Consider the following 22138-nt stretch of genomic DNA (forward strand, 5'->3'; position numbering starts at 1 on the left):
AATACTGATAACATTTCAGTAAAACTACAAGTGTTAACCCAGAGAACATGGCTCTGTGGCTAACTTACCTAAAAACTTGCTTTTTCTTAGGACAGGAAAGAAGATGGTATATATTCATTTACAAATGATTTGGGTAACAAAACCCCAAGAAAAATCTGGGACAAAATGGTATTAATTATGTTGTGAGTTTATAATATTTAAAGCTGGTTGAAAACTAATTGGTTGCTTTTAGGTAATTACTGATTTACAGTTTTATAGCCTGGATAGCTATTATGTTGGCTGAGATAAATTGCTTGATAAGTAATAATTGCTGCAAATGTATTGGAGAAATACTGGAATTAGTCTTGCTCTCACATTGAAAATTGTGCTTACTATCAAAAAATTAAAAACACATTTGCAGAGTCCCACTGTGAAAACACCTACAATAATTGCTGAAAAGCCAGGTTTAGTATAAATGTGTATGGTCACCTTCAAATTTTGGAGAGTGAATTAATAGAACCTTCAAAGATTACCAAGACAGCATTTAAATTTATTCATGTTATGTCTTTTTGATTTTGTAGTTAGATCTTGCTGTAAAACTCTTGACACAATTTCTCTTACGTAACTTAATTTTGCAGTGTATGATGAGAGTCATCACCTGAGCCAAATAGTTAATCTTCTGAATACAAGCTTTTCAAAAGTGGGTGTCAAGCCACAGGCATCTCTTCTTTTTAACTCTTGGGTTACAGAGAGAAGTTTCTGAGTCCAGGACTGACTTTACCTCCCTGTCATGCATAACTGACCCACGTGATGTTACTGGAGTCAGTATGGGAGCTCTGTCTGCAGGGTACAAGCCACTAGAAAAGTAACTGTTGCTTCAAATGGGTGTTTTGCAAAATAGATGTACCAAAAATAACAATTTGGCATCTGCATCACAATTTAGGACTTTTATAACTTTGTCAACGGTTGCTTTCTTAAAGGCTTAATTTGCAATTGCAAGTGTCTTTTAGGAAGACTGATGTTCCGGGTTGGAAGCTTCACTTCTGCTGGGCCCACAGCTGGAACCAGAGGTACAGGGAATGGAAACGTGGGGATTCCCTGGGGGAGTGAGAGTGAGAATCACTGTCCTCGGTGTTTATAGTGAGCATCCCAGGTGTGCTCTTTGCCATGGAGAGGAAAACACTTCGTTCACAGCTGCTGGCACTGAGGCTTTGTAGGCCTGCTACTATCACACTAAAGGAAGTTACGGTCTAAAAGAAGTATTTTTATCTTAACGATTTTGAACACCTGTGCAACCACCAACATGTCACTTGTTATGCATTGTGCCACTTCCAAAAAACTTTAATCACAGCTAATGCCACGATGACACTTTGCTTTGCTTCCACTGCCTGCTGTGTCACAGGTGAGGCAGCAAAAAAGGCCTTGAGCCCCAGACACAACCGGCAGTAGGGGAGTGACCTGCGAGAAACACAGTCTGAAAGAAACCTTGAAGTTGGTTGATGGTGAAATCTAAACCAAAGGAAACTGTGTTAGGGACAGACATACATATATAGGACCTTGGGAATGTGGTAGGTCAGCCCCAGAAAACCATACAAGCTTATCTGAAAGAGTAATCTGTTCCTTGACCTTATCTGTCATTAACAACTCCCCATTGCCTAGACCTCCCCTTTAACCCCCTGCCTCAGTAGTTTGTGGGGAAAAGATCAAGGTACATCATCCAAACCTTGTGTTTGCTTGCACATATAGAGAAGTGCTGTCCCATACATTTGATAGAGGATTTTCTTCCAAGCTTAAACACAAAAGTATTTGACTCTGTTGTTTATAACTGTTTTGCTCTGTGAACTTGGGCAGAGGTTGAGCTGAATAATGATGTTTCTGTCTCAGTTCTATTCTAACTTCACCTAACCACAAGCCAGCCTCCTTTCTCCCCTTTTTAGGCAACCCCTGGCTCCATGTCAGAGTCTCAGGGGGGGTGGAGCCCTATGAACTCTGACCAACTGAGAACTGCTTTGTGTTCCTGATGGGTTAGGTACCCTACACACCCAGAGTGTGATATAGTTTCACTGGATTTTTAGCTGTTTCTCAGCTAAAGCTGCTTCCCTTGCTTGGCATCAGTTGTGCTGTTTGGCCTGCTTGACCTTATTTCAGTTCTTGAAAGCTTCTCACCCCAGCCCTTTTTCTGTCTCACACTGTTTTTGCTGCCTTTAAGTGGGCCCTGCCACTTACCTGGCTTACCCAGTTTGAAACATGTTTCTCTGGTTCCTATGCTTCCTCCTCAGACTTTGTCACTGAGGCTGTCATAGTGCCTGACTCATAAAATGGACCATGATTCATGGTCCCTCTGCCTGGACTTAGCTACAGGACACAAACATGTCTTGCCCGTGTCTTCCAAAACTTCCTTACATCTGGAAACCGAAGCAGATTGTGTCCTGAATCCAAGAGTGGTAGCCTGATTGGTAACACTTGTTCCTGTACCTAGGGTGAGGTGATGCCTCAAGTGAAAGCGACTTGTCCTGACTGCAGCCAGGAGAAGGGCTTTTCATTATTTCCTACCAAAAACTGGTGTGGCCTTTACACAGTTTGGAGATGGAACTTTAGAACCTGACTAAGGGATTTTTATTTCGAAGAACAAGACTTAGAAAGAGCACCTCACCCAAACAGGGGAATCAGCATGGGGCTTTGGGTAACAAGTGGCACAGAGGACTGAGTAAAGCTGTTGCTCATAATGCAATTAGCAGGAAGGAATCTGCAACTTACTGGGATTCTGTTCAATTTTAGAGCTAATAATGAAGGGGAGTTAAAACTTCCTTCCTTTGTAGTGGTATGGGACAAACTGTGATTCTGTGCTCCTTCACAGAAGGAGCAGGCAGAAACTTACTGGCTCAAAGAAAATTCAGAGATGAATTGGGTGTTCTGGAAAGACCTGGTGAGAAATAGGGGCATGCAAGGGAGACATAAACGGAAAAAGGAAGAAATTATTCACAGAGCAGGGAAAGACCTAAGGAGCTACTGATGTGCAATCTCTCCTGCAAATTATGGAAAAGTAACCCATTTAATGGTCTTTATTTTTGTTTATTATGTAATAGCTCATCTTCAAAAGGATTTAGAGCAGATTTCCCTGGAGTGACTAAGCCAGATTCAAAAATCTGGGGAAAAAAACTTGGCTAGGAAGACTGCTTTTTCCCTCTGTAGCCATCTCAGCAGACAAAAGTATGGCCGTGCCTTATTCAATACAGGCCATCAAAGCTACCACCTCACCTTAGGACAAATCCAATACACAAATTCTGGTTTCTTTTTCCAATTCTCAAAAGCAAAGTCTTAAAATAAATAAATAAATAAATAAATAAATGATTGTGGGTGGTGGTGTGTTGGTGGTTTTTTGTGGTGTTGTTTTTGGGGTTTTTTTAATTGGTTGTTTTGTTTTGTTGGGTTTTTTTAATAATACAAATGAGGAAACGGAACTGCAGAGGGGGTTCCTATTCCACAGGAGAAAAAAAAGGAAGAAGCATGAAAAGAAAAGGAAGTAGCATGAGCATGAATCTCCTGCCTGGAAAAATGAATCAGCCATATGGCAGCTTGAGTTTATTCTGATCTTCTCTAGTGGTGAACCTCTGGCCATTAATTCAGACACGGAATTGGTATCTGCCCTCTCCTTGCTCAGTTTCCTGTGTGACTGATCATGAAGCTCTCTTTGGATCAAGCATAATAACAGTGCCTGTTGTAAAGTCTTTGTTAAATCCTCTCTAAATTGGGCTCAATATCAGAAATGATGGACTTTGAAGCACCTAAAGAGTAGCTTTTTTGAGAAAGATGACATAGTTCAGTAAAATACTTTCTCCTAGTTTTTCACAGAACTTCTTTTCTATCAGATATAAATCCTTTCTAGACAGGTCAGAATTTAAAATATCTCTATTTCTTTATAATGCTTAGATAACACTTATTTTTCTTTTACATTTTTCATTGTATTGGAAAGGACGCTATTGTGCTAAAACTATACTGAAACTTCAGGATGGTCTTTATTTTTTTCCCAAAGTCTGAACCAATGGTAGAAGCCCACTCTGGAATTGGTAGCTTAGAAATAAGTGGTGTGCTAGCAGAGGAACTGCTTTTCATCCTCTTCCCTGTTGTACCAACTGGAAGGCTCAGTCCCAGAAGCATGATCTCCTCATGAGGAAAATGCAGGAGTTAAGCTCTTCAGAGAGCCAGTTTGGCCCCCTTAAATGTGAGGAATCCTCACAGGGCACAGCTGACTCAAGAAATTCCTGTCTTCTGGTCACTGGAGCAGAGCAGAAACTTTCCTGGCCTCACCAGTGTGCTCAGCACCTTCAGCTGTGCTGACTGAAGTGCTCCTGCAGTTGTGTTGGAACAGCTCAGAGAAATGATCTGGGTTGGGGGGGTGGGAATCAAACCAGTCCCTTAGAAAACAAATGTCCCTCCCCCCTTGTCTGATGAAGCAAGTTTTGCTAAGACAGGGCTGAGCTAACAGCTGAATGAAACAACTGCAAGGGAGGAAATTGATGGGGAATGCGAAATCCTCTTAGGCAGGCTCTGTGACCAGGGGTTTGTAATGTGCTGCTGCACCTGGAGTCTGGTCTCTAGAGCGCTTCCAGGTTCTGTCACAAGTAGAAAAAAGCAAATTCTGTCGTGTGAGTCAGGACACCTAGAAGTGTTATGGGTCTGGGCTTCCAAGGCCTGAGTCAGCTTTGGAAATGGGCTGAACTCTCTGCCATGGTATTGTCAGTGCTTGCACACTCATTCCTTCAAAACCACACCTTAAAAACTATGTCACGTTTTCTTCACATTAGGTAAACACATGTACCTAAACCTCTCAGCTGTGAGCTCAAGTGTGAACTACAGTGTTTCTGGAATAGAACAAAATACATGTGTGCTGTACACGTATTTCATGCGCAGCTGACTGGAGCTGCCTTGTGTTCTGCTCCTGCCAGCTCCTGCAGTAAACTGCTATAATCTTGCAAAGTTTTGGAGTTGTAATATGAGTTATCCCTGTTGTATCTCAAGCAGAAGACACATTACTGTAATTCTGTGTGCAGGCAAAATGTTGTAGTTTATTTTTATGGAAAGTTGTCTATCTGGCAGCTGTCAGAAGTCGACTTTGTATGGGAGAAGCACAAACAGATCCAGCTCCTTTCCATTTATTCCTAAGTGTCGTTCTATAACACTACAGATAATTTTTAAGGCTTACATTAAGTTTGGTGGGGTTTTAAAAATACGCAATTCTTCTACAGTTTCCAGACACTATCAGATTAAAGATCAGCAGCAGCACCTGTAGCTGTAATTGAAACCATGAACATAGTTGTATGACTGGGCATTCAGGATGCTATTTTAAAGTGTTCCCTATAAGGCAGTCTTTCTGCTTATTTTCTTGTTTCCTCTAAACTTGACAGAAGGTGCAAAACGATCTGAAATGTGAATTCAAGCTACGAAATAGAATTTATTTTTGTAAGCCTGTCTCACGTACCAACTGACAGATTGTATCTAGAATTCCTAGGTGTCATCAACTTACATTACGCTGGTTTTTAATTTAAATTTTATTTTAAACACTCCTAATCTGATCACGATTTCCATTGTGTGTGTTATTTTTCCTCGGAACGCCTCATCTTAGTTTTGAAAAGACTGGAACCGGTGGATACTTTTCTCTTAAGTATCCTGCCTTTGTTAGGCAGGTGCGCAGAGTAACTCGGCTTAGAGACTGCTTAGTTATGCTAACACTGTCCCCAAAATTATAAGTAGATAAACACATGAGGGTGATTAGAGACGAATTACCAGGACAAAACTATTACTGTGCTGACGGATCTAAATATAATCTTACGTAGAACTATTCAGCATAAACGATGTGCTCAGCATTACACAATAAAGTGAAAAAAAACCGTGTCACAAATTGTGTATCTGGTTACTTTAAGAATTCTGTACTGCTTATATGGAGAGCTTCAGGTTCATACAATCCTCATGCAGGGAGAAAAAACGAATCCCACGAATGCTCATCTAACTACGAACACACTTGGCGATGGGCAGAAGCAGAAAGCATGTCTGGAGAACGCTCCCGACCACGCGAACTGCCCTCGGTGCCAGCAGACACTGCCTCTGTGCGCGTCCTGCAGCTCTCAAGATAAGGCACCCTACATCCATGTGGGCAGCCGCACACTTATCTCCCAAGCCACGGGCTCCCTCGCACACGACCTGGCTTCCCGGGGGCACCGCGCAGGGAGCGAGGGCGGCCCGGCGGCATTGGCTCCGCAGCTCACTTCGGTAAGGCCCACCTTTGCCTCGGCCGGACGATTATGCCCAATTACTCCAAGGTTGCAACAGCAAAGGGCCCCACGCCTGCGTGCGGCCAGGCGCGTCCTGCGAGCTCGCCCCGTGTCCGAGCGGCCGCTCCTTTTTAGGCCGTGCCGCGGCCCCGATCCCATCCCGGGCCCGCCCCGCAGCAGCTGCGCTCCCGCCCCGCGCGCGGCCCCGCGCATGCGCCGCACCTTGTTTACCCCGCTCGGCGCGGCGCTGCTGCAGGCGGCCGGCAGGTGTCGCCCCACGCCCAGGAGAGCGGGCCCCGCTGGGCGGCCGCCAGGTGGCGCCTGCGCCCTCCATTCGCCCGCGAGCCGCCGAGCAGCGAACACCCCAAACAATCCCCAGCGCCGCCGCCAAATTAAATAACCCCGACCCGCCCGCGCCCCGCGCCCCCTCCGCGCCCACAGCCCGGCACCGGCCGGGACGGGCGCGCAGCCGGCGAGCCGCGCCAGGGATACGGGAGCGGAGCTGCGCGCCGGGGCCTCCTCGCTGCCTACGCCGACACTGGGCAAGGTAAGTTAGAAAATGGCGGCGAAGCTTCTGGAAGTTTGGCGGGGGGACGCGGAATCGCGGTGCGCGGCGGCGATGAGAGGCCGGGCCGAGGCCCGCGGCGCCTGGGCCCGCGCGGGGCGCCAGGCCGGCTGGCCGCGGGGACTGCGCGCAGCCAAGATGGAGGACGGCGGGGCCGAGCCGCGAAAACACTCCAGCCCCCCACTTCCCCACCCCCCGTTCCCGGCGCGCCGCGGCGGGGAGGGGGGAGGCGAGCGGAGCGCGAGTGAGAGAGCGAGAGGGCGCCGAAAGCGGCCCCCGTGCCCGCCCCGGCCCCCTTCCTCCTCCCCGGAGCCGGCCGCGGGCAGGCCGGGCCTGGCGCTCGGCGAGCTAAAATGGAGAACCGCCTTCTCCTCCTCCTCCTCCTCCCCCCTTCTGCCGAGCCGAGCAGGGGCTGCCGGCAAGATGGAGGACTCGGGCATTGTGTGCGTGGGGTGTGTGTGCGGGCGAGCCGGGCCGGGCCGCTCGGGTGGGCAAGCGAGGGAAATGGGGTCGGGGCCCGTGCTGCGCTCGGGGGGAGCGCTGGGCCGCGCAGAGAAAATGGTGGGGCGGCTGCCGGTCCCCCGGGGTCGAATGTCGGGGGAGGCCGCAGGCAGGGGACTCGCACCCTTGACAGCGCTCGCCACGGCTTCCTTCCCCCTACTCCCCGCTGCCCAGCAGCCGAGTTTTTCCTTCCAGCCCGCTCCCGGAGCGCGCAGGGAAGTGCCGAGGGATCGGGGTTTCTTTCTGTGCTCAGTCTCTCTTGCCAGAGCTGGGGCAACTCTGGCCGCCTTTCCCTGTGAGTGCATAGGAGGGCTTGCGGGAGCGGAACTCCCTCGGCCCAAGGGAGGACGTGAGGACTGACCTGCACCTTCCCTCCCTCCCCCCCCGCCTCCCTTCGCTGCCCCCCCGCCCCGGCGCCCAGCTCGGGGAAGGCCTTTGTGGGTCGACTTTTCCCTTCCGAGTGACTTTGGCCGAGCTCCTCGGCGGCTGCCCGCTAAGAGGAAGAGTTGTGGCAGTTTCCGTTCGGCTTCCTTTATTTTTTTTTGTAAAGAAAGGGCGCTTGCCAACTTGTGCCGGGGACGCCCGATGCCGGGAGCCGCGTGTTGCTGGAACCCCGCTGGGCTCTCGCCGGCCCCGGTGGGGGAGGGGGGCAGGAGGAGGAGGAAGGAGAACGCTTCTTACTGGGGGGTTTTGGCGCCACTTTTGTTTTAGATAGTGCTCCTCTGCCCCCTCCCCCTCGGCACGCACTGAACTGAGCTGAACCCTGCCCAGGTAGGAAACGAGAGCTTTCCTGGTGTTTCTCTTTTCTGGGCGCTTATTTTCTCTACACAGGTTAAAAAAAAAAAAAAAAAAAGTATATATGTATATGTAGTTGTTGCTGTGGTTAGGATCGGAGGGACAGCGGAGTGAGCGGCCGCAGATGGCTGGGCAGGGAGGCCCTGTTTTCCGGGAATTCCTCTCCCTGCCCAAGCGTATCCCTGGTGCTGGGCGTGCTGGCCTTGGGGGCCCGCACCGCTCTGCTCCCGGCCGCTCTGCCTCCATGCCTTCCTCTGTTCTGGTGGCGTTGTATAATCCGTCTGCCCCGTGGAAATCCGGGACCCACCGACCTCAATTTTTTTTTTTTTTTTTTCCTCCTCGCCCCCGAAAGCGGGCGCGGAGGCGATCGGGCCCCTCTTTCGCTGCTTTTATTTATTTATTTTACTGCCCAGGCTCGGCTCTCCTTTCTTATGTTCCCACGGGATGCGGCGTTAGGAGCTGACACAAAGTTTCGATCACTGCCGACTCCAGTGCTCTAGTTACTGAGGGGGGGAGGTGGGGTGCGTGGTTGGTTGGGATTTTTTTGTTTGTTTGTTTCGTTTGTTTTGTTTTTTAATTACTTTTGGCAGCCTGGGTAGCGCTGCTGCTTACCTCCCCCCCGCCCCGCCCGCGCTCGAAAGCTCTCCCTTTCCGTGCGCTCCTCGAGCCACACCCTGGCGTGTCCGGTCTCCCGAGGCTCCTGAGCCGCCGGTGTGACCCCGCGTTTTCGCTGCGCGCTCCGGGGCCGCCGCCCGGCGCGGGTTGCGGGGGGGCCGTGCCGGCGCGGTCCGGGCGGGCGGTTGCCGAAGTGCGTCACGGCGGCCCCGCCGGGCCTGCTCGCCGCGCCTCGGGCCGCGCCCGCCGCCCATTGGCCACCGCCGCGCGGGAGGCGGCCGCTTCCTCCGGGCCCGGCCGGGCCTCTCCGCCCGGCTCGGGGCGAGCGCGGCCGGCGCTGCCCGGGCTTAGCTCGGCATCCCGCGTGCACGGCTCGCGAGGCTGCTGGAAGGGAACCATAGGAAAACGCCTTTTGGATCGCTTCCCTGGAAGTCGTTGCACGGACGCTTTTATCCTCTCTGGGAGTTTTGTTGAGCCCTGTTTTAAATGACCAAGAATGAGAGTTCCTAGCGTTTCCTACAGCGAGGTGTTCTCCAAGCATAAGTCTCCCTGTTAACTCTTGGCAGTTCCGTCTCGATTTGTGATTGATTACTTCTTTCTCGTCTGTAGTGCTCGGCCATTCGAAACAACTTTTTCCGTTTTTCATAGTCTCTTTTCCTTAAATCAGCAATCTATTTATTATTATTTCTGGAGTATTTATCTGGTATTGAACTCTCCCAAGACTTACCCATGTGCAAGCTGGCTGATGGTTTGCAGATAAATACCACGAGTGATTGTGCAGTTGACAGTCATTAATCTCTGTCATCTTGGTATTACCTGTTCATTATCGTCAACTCATAATTTTGTGATCAGTCTTCGTGGTGGTCAGTCACAGACTAGTACCACAGATCTGGTAGAGGGCTCTTCCTTGGGTAACATAGTTTGTTTTCTTTTATAGCCATGATAACAGTTTCATTACTAAATGAAACTTGGTGTGAGAGCTGCCTTGCTTTTACTATAAACATGAATTTTTGCTGCTGAAAGCCCTGGAGGTGAACGGGCTGGAATCCCCACACTGTTCTGATTAAGCAAAGACTAAAAAAAGCTTCGAAATTATACAAAGGAGAAAAATACTAATTGAATCCCATCTCTGACAAATAGATCTTGCTCTGTAACTCACAGGGCTTATGTTGGCTGTTTTTGACAAAACCGGTGACATTTTATGGTGTTGTCTATGGGTGGGCTTTGTGCAACCTGTGACACAAACCACCTGAACTTCTGTTGCTGTTGTTTGTATTAAGTTAGCTATGGTAAACTTAAGCTTGGCTGTTGTATAAGCTTAAATTCAACCAACCAACCAAAAAACCCACAGGCATGGAACTAGGGGATAGGAGAGACTTAGTTTTTCTGTGATACTTCCTAGACTTCAGATAACTCCCAAGTTATGTACTTGGGCCAGAGTTATGCTTTTGGAGCTTTTTCATGCATTTACAGTTTCAGGAAGATAATGCTGAATAGAATCAATAAGCAATGTAAGGATTTGTTAAACTTGTATTTAAGAATTTAAGAACAGTTAAAATTTATGTACAGCTCTCATCTTCTAGATATAAAGTCTTGATATTTTGTAATTGAAAAGTGAAATTAATTTGAGTTGATTCAAATCAAGGATTCTGTGATACTTGAATATATTTAAAAGAAATTGGGTCTGTGAAATGACGAAGTATTGGTAGTTCATAGCTTACTAAAATACTTAGTTTAAAAATGCATTCTGTTACTTGAATAGCCTTCATATTATGAATTGGCGTATTCAGTTAGCTGGTTGTTAATCTAACTTAACTTCCATAAATATGTCACATTTGAACTTTACGTGTTCAAGTCTTTCAATGTTTGGAGTGAAACAATTTCCACTTGGAAGGAGTGTAAATAGAATTGTCAGTTAAATACTCTCTAGGTTTATTTTGTCTCAGTATAATTTACCAACAGCAACTGAATTATAAAAAAAAAAAGTAATGTAGACAGCTTCTCTTGAATATTACATGCTACTGCAGTCTCCTGTAGAAAATAGCTGCAGGCAACAAACCACTTGAAAGTTCCTGCTCTTGGTGGTGGGAGCAACTGTGTTAGACTTAGTTAAGTCATGAAATGATGTTGGCACATCAAAGCTTTATGAACTTCTTAAAATTAGATTGCTCTTTGTCACTTACGGTTCAAATTTAGAATGATTCCAGAATCCTCGTTTGTCATTTTCATTTGTGGTCTTACTGTCTCAGTTGTTTTGCTGCAGGCAAATATTTTAGGAGGATGAGCTTTTCTGAAACTTGTGTGCCAGCAAAAACAGGTTGTATGTTTTACAGAAACTTGAAATACTTTGGTTGCTTATTTACACCAATGAATCCCAGAAAATAAGCAAATATTTCTGCTTGTTACTTGTGCTTGTTGGTTGTGGTACTGGAATTCTGTGTTTTGTCAGATGAGACAAGGTTTTCAACTCAGTGTGATCTCTGCCTACAGTGGCCATTTCTTCTCTGACTAATTCGAAAACTTAGGAGAATATTGTAGGTGTGAATTTCCAAAATGGTACTGTTGGGTTTTGGTGGTGGGTGTTCTTTCATTTTGTGGGTTTGGGGGTTTTTTTCTATTTTTCCTTTTTTTCTTCAGTGTGTGTAATTAAGAAAACATACTGGAAAGAGGAATATGTTGTCGATTTGGTCTCTGTCAGCGAGATGCGAGAATTTCCAAGAGTTTCATCTGGTTCAGTATTTGTTTTGTCATGGAAAGAAGTGATTGATAGCAGCCATCAACATACCAGTTTAATACTCTTAAATAAAAGCTTTGCTCTCTTTCTCAGTATCACTTTAAACATTCATGTTCTGAAAACTTTATCTTATATGAGTTTTAGGTTGGGAAAAAAAGCTTGCACACAGCAAATATATGGAGGAATGGAAAGAGCTCTTTTTCATGTGCATCACAAAAACTTAAATGGTGACATAGAAGCCTATAGCTGTGGTTTAGATTCAGTACCATCCAGCGTTTTAGACCAGCTCCCCTTTTAAACTCAAAGGCTCAGTAAAAATGGGAATTCTTCATGGTCCCATAGTTCCTGGGTCATTGGCACCGGCAGTTCTGCGGTGTGGGCTGCTCTGGGCCTCCTTCTGCCTCCTGACTCTTTTGTCCTGTTGACTACGCACAGAGGTGGAACTGAGCAGGGCTGCAGGCAGATGAAACGCCCTGGTTAAGAGCGTGGAGCCCTTCCCGGCGGGACGGGGCGCGGGGCGTGCCGAGCTCCCGGCGGCGGCGCTTGGCTGCGGGCGGCGCGTGCAGCGGCCGCCCCCGGTCCCCAGGGGGCGCCCCGGCGGCGGGGCCGCGGCTGCGCGGGCGGGGGAGCCCTGAGCGGGATGGATGGGGCGCGGGCAAGTGGCAGGGAGCGCTTTCGGTCGCCTTGGCAGTGTCACATCTGCAGAACTGGAGCTCTTGGGCGAGCGTTTGTTCAGTTTAAAAGACTGCTTTGGAGAGTAAACCAGTTAAGCTCTTCCATTCAGTGAACAGGTTTCGTGTTTGAAGGTTAGTACAGTGACTTCAGTTGGCTTTTTATATTAGAAAAAAAATTTGCTTTCAAAAAAAAAGTTCTGTGTCTTTGTGGTTTAAGGGTAAGCCTTGGAATCTGATGTGACTTTTGACAAGGTCACGTATTACTTAAGAGTGCTAAAGCAAAGACTCATTTTGAGAGTACAAGGTTAAAATTGTAGTTTTAATTGTATGTTGTTTAAACTAGAATTTATTTTCCTTTAGTATTCTCATCTTGAAATTCATAAAAATCTGGTAAAGTTGGATTTTTTATTTTATTTTTTTTTTTTTATGAGAATAAATACAAAGTCAGGGAAATCTCTGAAGGTGACCCTCATTTAGATCATCACAGGCAATTGTAGGGCTGGTGCTGGTTTGTTAAAATTGGGAAGCTTGAGGGGCTGTTATCTGACTGGCTTCTGTCTCAAGAAAGATGTTTCACTGCTCAGGTATCAACACATAAACTGTGTTCTTTTTTTCTTGATCCTGTCAGTTTGATGGGTGAGATCACTGAGACTAGACCAGAATGCTAGATTTGATGGGTTATGCCATTCCATTATTTCACAGAATACTCAAACAGTTTATTTCCAAGTGTTCCACTGTGTAAGTCTCCTAGATCTACAAAATCTTGGGTAGGAAGAAGGGAAAGAGAAACATTTCTTTCACAAACATTTTCTGATATCTGGCACCCAATTTTGGAGATAGGAATGTGGGAAAATTTGATCCCCCAGGGTACCACTTTGCCTTTCATGTGGCAGTTGGCTTTTCCTAGCCTGTACTGGCTACAGGTTTGCATGGAGGAGCACAGCACTAGTCTGTATTTAAATTTCTTTGTGCCAGTTTGAGTCAGAAATGAAGGACATACAGGACTATATTTGTGTGCAGCTACCTCTTGACTTATTGTGGCTTCAGAGGGAAACTAAGTTAGTTGTCAGATAGCTGCTTTGTCCAGGTATATACTTCATTGTTTTCTATTCTGCACATTTTTTTGATTGTGTAGCTAGCTATGATTTCTGCCTTTGGAAGGCTTATTTTTGTAAAAGAATATGATCAGAAGAGGGAGTAGATGTAAGAAGACTGGCATATATAGCAGGGTAGTTTGTGATCTGTGATTGAGAAGCTGATCACAATACCTACCCAAAAAAGTATCTGAGAACATGTGTTGGTTGGTTTTGGGGTTTTTTGTGAATTTTTTCTTTTTTGGTAGGTAGGTGAGTGGTTTATTTCCTTATGGCTCTGAATTTAATGGCTTATTAGTCCTGCCCTTACACAACCTTTTATGCATTTTAGTTTTCTATGCTTTATTTCAGTAAAGATTAGTTATTATATTAGAGTGAGGGAATACGTGTGACACTAGAAATCAGTTTGTTTTCTACAGCAGTTTTTTGTTACTGTTTCTGTGTAGCTCTAGAGAGGAAAGTACTTTTGCATCTGTTCCCATTGTTCAAGGGTTGATAGAACAAGCTGATGACTTCTGCTTGCGTTTTGGAAAAGGTCTCAAATGGTGCCTGTTGCCATATAATGGATATCTCTGCAGTGGTTTAGATTGGTAATATTTATAGCTGAAATTTCAATGTTTCCTATTAACAAAATAATGAAATTGAATATACTGACATTTTGGAAAGACAAAACATTTATGAAACTACTGGCTATTTTAAAAAGTAACAACAAACCTCAGGTATGCATGTTTTATTTAGTTGGGATTGCATTCCAAATTTGGCTTTGGAGTTGCTGTAAAGGTTTGGTGAAATGCTGCTTAGCTTATGGCCTGTGAGTGAGTGAGCTGTGGGTGATGTGGAGGACACCTGACCTTACCTGCAGGCTTCCCTCAGGTTTCTCCCTTCTCCAGTGGTACCTCAGTCCCAGCAAGTGCAGGCATCATGTGATGAACACTTGCTTGATGCTTCCTGGGAAGGTGTGTGTTGTACTGTGTGTGGTCACATAGTAAAGAGGACTTAATGCAGTTGTTTTCCTATTGTGTAATCCATGTTAACTGACAGGAAAGAGATGGGCATTGTTGATGGGGAGGTAATGTTGCAGTTCTTGGTTATGGCTGAATTGCAGATTTTTTCTGAACATAGGATTTCAGCCTAAGTTTTAAGACTTTCCTTGCAGCATCATATCTGGGCAAAAGAAAATTGACTTCTACTTTGTTTACAAATAAAAATAAACTGTTAAAGCTAAGGCTTTTTTAGTCTTTCATGGTATTACCTGTTATTCCTTTAGGTAAAGCTCTCAGTTCATCCCTTAAGAAGGATCAACTGAAAATTTGGACCATATCAAGTCTTAGTAAGCAGATAATAAGCAAGTGATATATATAATTGGCTGATTTCCAGCAAGGAGAGTTCATTATAAGTAGGGTTTGTATGGAGTAGGGGTGTGAATATTGAAGGTCTGTATTTTTTCATGTGTTACTTTTATTAATGTGCTGTGGGTAATTGACTATATAGATTACTGAAGTTAAAAAAAAACCCCAGTGTAAGTAGTAAATGTCAAGAACACAGCCTCGTAATTTATGTGTGCATTTGAGGTGTCTGGTTTTCAATTTGAAGGTGACTGTCTGACATGAGTCCTGGAATAAGACATTTTTTGTAATTATGGATATAGTGGTGAACTAATTTAGTTTGTGTAAGATGGCGGTGCATCCTGACCACTGGCCATTTTACTTCTGATATTCTAAGAAACAGAGGACTGATTATTATGATGTTTTTTTCCAAGGGAGCAAGGGAGGAAACTGGGAAGACTTGATCAAGCCTTTTTTTTTTTTTTTTTTTTTGTTCTTCAAAACAAGAATGACCAGGGGCTGCAGTCTGTATATTATATGGTAGAGCTGTGCTTGCGGCAGAGAAATAGGGAAGAGAATTGATATATTGTATTTTGGTTTAGGTTAAAGAATACAGTTTAAATACATTTGAAAAAGAAAGACTATCATCTTAATAATTTAAGATTAATAACATAAGAATTTGTAAAACCTATTTTGTACTATTTTGGGATGGGAACAATATTCTTGCAGGAAAGTTCCAGTTTGGTGTATGGCTATATACTATTTTATTTTTATTGGTTTTTTATGTACCTTTTTGAACAACTGTATCCAAAATACTTCCTTTAAACACCGCGTGAAATAAAGCTTTGCATAATGAATGTGTAGTTGCTTCCTAGAAGTAATGGCACAATGAAAAAATTATTTGTGTTCTTGGTCAGAATTGCATAGGTGGGAAAGGACACCTGGAGGTCTAATCAAGCCTTTTCTTAAGTCTTGTCCTGTAAGGCCACTTGTCCAGTCAAGTTTTGAATGTCTCAGAGGATGAAGGTTCCACAATCTCTCTGGCAGTCTATTAGGCGGTTCCTATTGGAAGGTCCTTCTTTATTTCCAATCTTACAGTTGTCTTAAATTCCTGTGAAGATTGATTCATACTCCCCCCCAGTATATGTTTATAAACACCCTTGGTGTTGGAGGCTTGAGACCATAATGTCCCTATTCCGAGCTGGTGATGCTTTTTTTTGTTAGGAATTTTTGAAAAAGAGACAGGTAAATGGCTGTTAAATGACTTTCTGGTGCCTACTTTTCTCTTCCCTCTCGTTCCATGTGCTGTATTTATCCTTCTCCTCCTGTCCGTGCTCAGGCTTCACTTACTGTGTCTGACGAAGTCTTGCAAATCAAATTTCCTTTTCTAAGCATTTACCTGTTAACTTAAGTGTCATTCATACACTAATCAAAATGATTCTTCTTGCAGTTTTCATATTTAAGCAGTGATATTTTTATTCCTTCTCATAAGTATTATTTCTAGAAATCTACAGTTCATTTGAAACTATGGTAACCAGAAAGGAAAGCTGCACAAGTATCTCTCTTGGATCTGTGGTATAGGTCTGTTATTACTTGCTTAGTAAACAATCGGCTAAAGAAAAGGTGAAACTGGCTTTTGCATGTTGATTTACCAAATGTAGAAATGGTTTAACAAGGCAAATGCTTCAATAAGAATGGAAAATGTTTGGGTCTTCTTCCCCACTGAATTGCTTTTTTTTGAAATATTCTGTGTTTAAACTGTTCTTGTTTTAAGTGTGCTTCCATTCAACTAATTTTGATAAGCTGTATTTTCAGAACTGATATATATTAGTATTTGATTAATTTAAAAAATGTGTATCAATTAAAAGGTATTGCTGATGCAGTGACATGTGTATGCTGTATTACCACTCCGCTGTGAAACAAACCAGATTTTGCACACAGAAGAGCTGTGGCTTGACAGTTGAAGTATAATTTTAAAAAATCAGCCTTTAGGAATTTTACTTCTCATGCTGCATTGCATTGTCTCTGCTATACTGCTCAATTTCTGTTCAGCAGTGCTGTGGTTTTATGAAAGTTAACTCAGAGTATGATTGTACCTCAGAGCAGTAGTTGGTGCTAAGCAGAAATTTTCAAAGGTAGCAAGACACAGGTTGTTTACATCAATATGATATAAAAATGTCAAAAACTTTTCTAGACACTTTCAGTTCAATAGCACTGGATAGAATAAAATGTAGAAAGTCATCCTCTTCATATACAGTAGGTCACTCATTACAATTCTTCCTATTCACCCCCAAATGCAGTAACAATCTCTGTGAAATTGAATTCTCAAGGGTTTTCCTTTTTGTGCCAAGGGGCTGTAAACTATGCAAAGCATACCTTGCATTCAAAACTGGTTAGGGAAGTTTTGTTCACAAGAGAGGATTTATGCATTCTTGCAGAATCCTACAAATGGGCTTAGTCTTCCCCTATCTCCAGTGAAGGGAAGCATGGAAAAATTCTAATGGTTCTTTTGGATGCAAGATTGACTCAATGTTCTTGGTAGCTTGGGGATTTAAGAAACTTACTGAAGTTTTTCAGTTCCTTTACAATAAGCACTGTTTGTTAGTGTATATGGAATTAAGCATCCTAGCAGATGACATGGGATTACTGTGAAGAAGGAAAATATAGCAAGAAAGATAGGAAGGATAGAAACGTGTAAGAATATGGTGATGAATACTAGAGCCATTTCAAAAGTATGTTGTGTGTCCGGTTGTATCATCTTCTTTTTTTCATTCTATTGTGGAATATGTTGACATATTCCACATACTAATATGTACAGTATAAGTAACTGCTTTAATGTAAAAACCTAATCTTGGAATACATTGACAGATGTTGATGGTGCGAATGTTTGTCTTGAGTGTTTAATTTTTCAGTTCCTATCAAACATTAACGGCTTTTTGAATGGGATTTGAAGGGGAGAAATCAAACTGGCAGTCCATTGAAAATGCAGGGTTTTTTCTGTGAGGGTAGTTGGTGGAGAGACTAGTTACTTCACTAATGTGAAAAAACAGAATTAGGCAGTTATGTAACTAAGTAATTTTTCAACATAATTTCACGTGCAGAATTTCCTCTCTCATTCATAGTGTTCTTCCTTCCATACTTGTTCACTTCAAGCTACTGAAGATGAACCTTCCCATTCACAGGGCAGTTCCATGAGTAGGTGCCGCTAGCAGGGTGGTTCTGTCTCTGTGTCCTGACCACATGTTCTGTTATTAGCCTTGTGGGTGTTTTATCACCCCTTGAACCCTACAGGTGAACTGATTTAAGGAGCTAAACTGTGAAGAGGAGTAGTTTTCTGTGGGTTAAATTCCTGTGGAGTCAAATGTGCGCTGCTTCTGCATGGAAGAGGATATGGGACCTTCTGGCCAGTAAGAATACAGAAATATTCACTATTTCAGTAGTTGAAGTGTTGTATCAGTTACCTGGTCCAATAGTAATCTTCTGTAACTATAGAGCCAGGAAAAGAAAACTTCATTCCTGCTGTCATCTACTACTTTTCTACCTGGTCTTACGCATAAAAACCATTAGGCTGACATACCAATTCCAAAAGTAGTCCTCTAATCTCTGCAGTGATCTCCATTTTATCTTTTTTTTTTTCCCTGAAATGTTGCAAAGTCTGTCATAGATCAGTTAGAGCTCCACAAGGAAATTCAGGACTGCAGTTGATTTACATTAATTTGTGCAGGCAGGAAGATGATGTACATTTTTCTCTGGTTTCAGTCTATGTTCTGGTTAGAAGTTGTGCAGGTGTTACTGGGAATAAGATGGAAGGGGTAAGAGAAGATTTTAAGAACAATTATAGAAGATTTTTCTTTCAGCCTTGGCATGGTTAATCAGATGCTGTTGTAAAAACCCTGCTAGACCTCCTCCTTCAGCTGGATGCTTACCAGCCTGTTGTGGTTAGATCTTATTATGAGCCTTTGCACTCTTGAGTTTTCTGTGGTTTCTGGAAGCTGCAATGCCAGTTCTATACATGAGGTCTGGCTTTGGCCTGTTTACAGAATATGGACCATGCTATGCAATGATCCGATGTCCCATCCCTCCTAGCTTGAGAGGTTTTTGGGGCTTGCTGAGGCTACGGGTCTTATCTCTGAGAGTACCTGATAATTAAATCAGACATACCCTTTTTTAATGTCATAAAATATTAATATTGTCCTTCAGAGATACTGTGAAATGCCTGAATGTGTCATGTGCCTCTCCTCTTTACCTCACTTTTGGCTCAATTCAGACCATTTTGTTTTTTTTCACTCTTGGAAGAAAGCTTGCAGAGTGTTTTTTGCAACATGGGATCCTAGCTAAGAAGATGCTGATTTTCTGTAGGTGTTTGGGAAGAACTTTGCTCTTGAATGATCAGAAACTATTACATTGTGATTCATTGCCTAATTCCTCGCTATTTCAGATTTTAAATCTGGGAAAACTAGTCGTCTGCTCTAGGCAGAACTGTGATGTATTGAAAATAAGATTCTATATGAAAATCAAACTGACAGCTACACTGTAGGCTGACTTTGCTTTGTGAAGTTGTAGTCTGGTCAGGAATACTAGGCAACAGGAAAGTCATATTTACAAGATCTTTGGAGTTCTGTAGATCATTTTAGGTTGTACAGAGGATTATAGAGATGTGGGTTGTTCAGCATGCATTTATATAAGCTGTGTTGGAACAGGAGTTTCTTTTTTGGTGTTGGAATTTGTAGCAGGCAGTGGGCATCCGTTCTCCCCAGTTTTGCAGGTGCTCCTTAGAAGGACTGTTGTGAATATAGCTGCAATCGCCTGAGCTCTCTGTTTCTCCTTACTGCTGTTGAAATGTTTCTGTGGGACTTCCCTGCTTGGAAGCATGCCAGAATGAGTGTGTGGGAAGACTTAATACTTGCTACTTACATAGCGTTTTGTATGTTCGAACTCTTCTGCAAATATTAGCTAATCTTTATTTAACATTTGAGCCTAATTTTTGTCAGTATAAATCAGTAATGGGCAGTTATGACCCCTATTTTTTTGATGTCAAAAGAACAAAATGCTGTAACTAGAACAGTAAGAATAATCTTTATCATCTCATTAACACACCCTTTTTCGTCATTGTACCTTTCTGGTTTCGTGTGGTGTAGAAAAAAGTTACAAATGGAGTGCAGTGCTACTCTTCAGGAGGTCTCTGTGTTCTAGGATGCTGACTGTGGGAAGGAATCACATTGTGTTCATTTTGTGTGTGGTATTTCAAGCTTTTCTGTGTTGATTTTTGTTTCTGCAATATTGAGGTTTATTTCTTTCCAGTCTGGGGAGCCGTAGCATATTCATAACAAGTAATGCTGTGAGAATAATGTTCATTCTGAGCTTGCTGCTTAAGAACTGTCACTCATCTTAAAATGTGTAGTTAGGTTGAAAATTCCTGTAAAAGTTACTGAGGTTTACCCTACTTGTGTTTTGACATTATAAATGCCCGTTTTCAGTTAACTGATATTTATTAAATAGAACTGCTATGACAAATTCATTAAGCTGTTAGTGTTTTAATTACTGTAAGGTTCTCACAGCAGCAAAACTAAAGCAGTTGTGGATGTTCTCATTAGGGTCCCATATTTTACTTTGAAAATCACTATTATATTGATTTTTGTTGATGCTGGTGATCAGCTTTAAATGACTAGTGTGTTGTATGAAGTATTTTGCTGCAGCAGTGTCTAAAAAATCAGCATATGGATTTCAAACAGATTTATAATTAATAAAAATGTCCCTTTTGAGTGGCAGTTTTTACAGATAATTTGTTTGGCGTTCTATTACCCAGATTTTCTACAGCTTCTTTTTATTTTGAAGAGATAATAGAATAGCTTTCTTCATGTAATTTACAGCTGGAATTCGCATGAAGTTATAAATGTGTGTCTTTGCAATTTGGATTTGGACATGTTTTTATGTTAAGCATCCGTTTAAAGTGTGGCTTCAGTTCTGGCTTAAGTATTCAGATTTTGTCATTCCAGCTTTTGCTTTGGGAGTTAAACATGAAAAAGGTTTATACAGTGACTTGTATGATGGAAACAGCATGGATTAATAGGAAGAAATACTGAGGTCAGGGTCCTTAGTATAGGTGCAGTAGTGTGCTAAACCAGCTTGTTTTCTGTACCAGGACTGGCCTGGACACTCTTCTGTGGCTTTGGGTTCCCTATTGGAGACGCTCACAGAACGCTAAGGGAAATGAAGTGGTGGATTTGGCTTATTGGTCTTAAACTTCTAACAGAGAATTCAAAGAGAAATTCCCTAAATTAATGTAATTAAAAAAAAAATTGTTTTCATTCATAATAGCAGCATTTGTAGAAGCTACACAGATCAATTAAGAAAATAATTAGAAATAGAGCTAGTTCTGATTACGTACTCTTGGAGTATTGAACTACTCAGTGATGCGTGCTGTGTTGGAATAAAGCTAGTCCTGGCTTTGCATGGAGGAATGGTAGATTCTAATCATGTCTGATGTGTTGAAGTAACTTTGTAATAGTAATGGATTAGAGAACCTAGATGAGACCACTCTAGGTTGTATTTGGTAAAGTGAGCTGGTGGTTTTTTGTTGAATTTTTCTGCAAGGATTTAACATTTTTCTACTTGTCACATCTCTGCTGCTTTCATTGCCATTCTATGTAGGCTTTAGGCAAAGGTGATCAGCTGTTGGCTTGTCAGAACATCGAATTTATTCAGACAGCACAAACCAGAGTGAGTTAAGAATTTTGATTACTGTGGGAAAAACAGCATGTGGGCCAGGCTTTTCTGTTTCATAGCTGGCTAGGTAACACTTGGTACAGGCACTTGGGTGTTGTACTAAATATTCCTCATAGTGCCATAGCCAGAGAGGGTGGGCTGGATTTGGAGCAGTGTATGGCAACTTCTAAAGCAGTTGTAGCTACCAAAACAGTACAGACTTCTCTGTTTGCTTTTGACGGAATTGGACGGTTGATCATGGCTGCCATAGTGTCTCACTGATTTTCAAAGGAGCCGTTTTGCACCAGCCACAGGACTCTTTTGTTGAGCCAGCTCAGCTTATTAAACTGTTGGAAAGCTAATTCATATGAAAAGAAATTAATAGACTGTTGCTCAACAATGACAAGTGCCCTTGACTATGAAGTATGGCCAGAAGTATATGCAAGAAGGGAATGGAGGGGCTGCTCTTTCTCCAGTAGCATCCCATCTGTTTTATTGTATTATCAAACTACTATGGTTATTGTTTGTAGTTCAATTCATTATTTAGCAAAAAAAGGGATAATTAATGCAATCCCTTGAAAAATTGGTATAAATGTCCTTTGAGTTGATAAGTGAAAGGAATAACAGAATAAAATTTTAAATTACTAGAATTTGGCCAAGGTGGTGCTGTTGAACAGTTTCCTTTTCTACAGGTAAATGACAATTTGAGAAGGTGTAGAAAAAGCAAAGATTGTGAAATAGGAAAGTAAGCGGAAATCATGGAAGTGCTTAAGTTGTAGAATGCATTTTGTATAATGTGTAATGTGTTTTATATTATAAGTATTCAATAATGGTGTAAAACCTTTTAACTGCTGGAGGGCATGATGGTTTAAAATGTATATT

The 22138-nt window shown here is 43.0% G+C and overlaps 1 protein-coding gene across 4 annotated transcripts in view; it reads left to right on the forward strand.

Moving 5' to 3' along the window:
- Positions 1-6641: 6641 nt before the first annotated feature.
- The window catches only part of STAG2 (stromal antigen 2), a 76094-nt gene continuing 60597 nt past the window's right edge, over positions 6642-22138 (forward strand). The window contains exon 1 of one of the 4 annotated variants that reach the window (XM_048318640.1): positions 6642-6795. The gene's annotated coding sequence lies outside the window, so the exon portion shown is untranslated. Of the gene's footprint in view, positions 6796-7902; positions 8086-22138 lie in introns of those variants that run through there. The other 3 variants (XM_048318639.1, XM_048318636.1, XM_048318638.1) reach the window with 3 other exon arrangements.

Source organism: Corvus hawaiiensis, chromosome 14 (assembly GCF_020740725.1).
Source record: "Corvus hawaiiensis isolate bCorHaw1 chromosome 14, bCorHaw1.pri.cur, whole genome shotgun sequence".
Taxonomy (NCBI): Eukaryota; Metazoa; Chordata; class Aves; order Passeriformes; family Corvidae; genus Corvus; species Corvus hawaiiensis.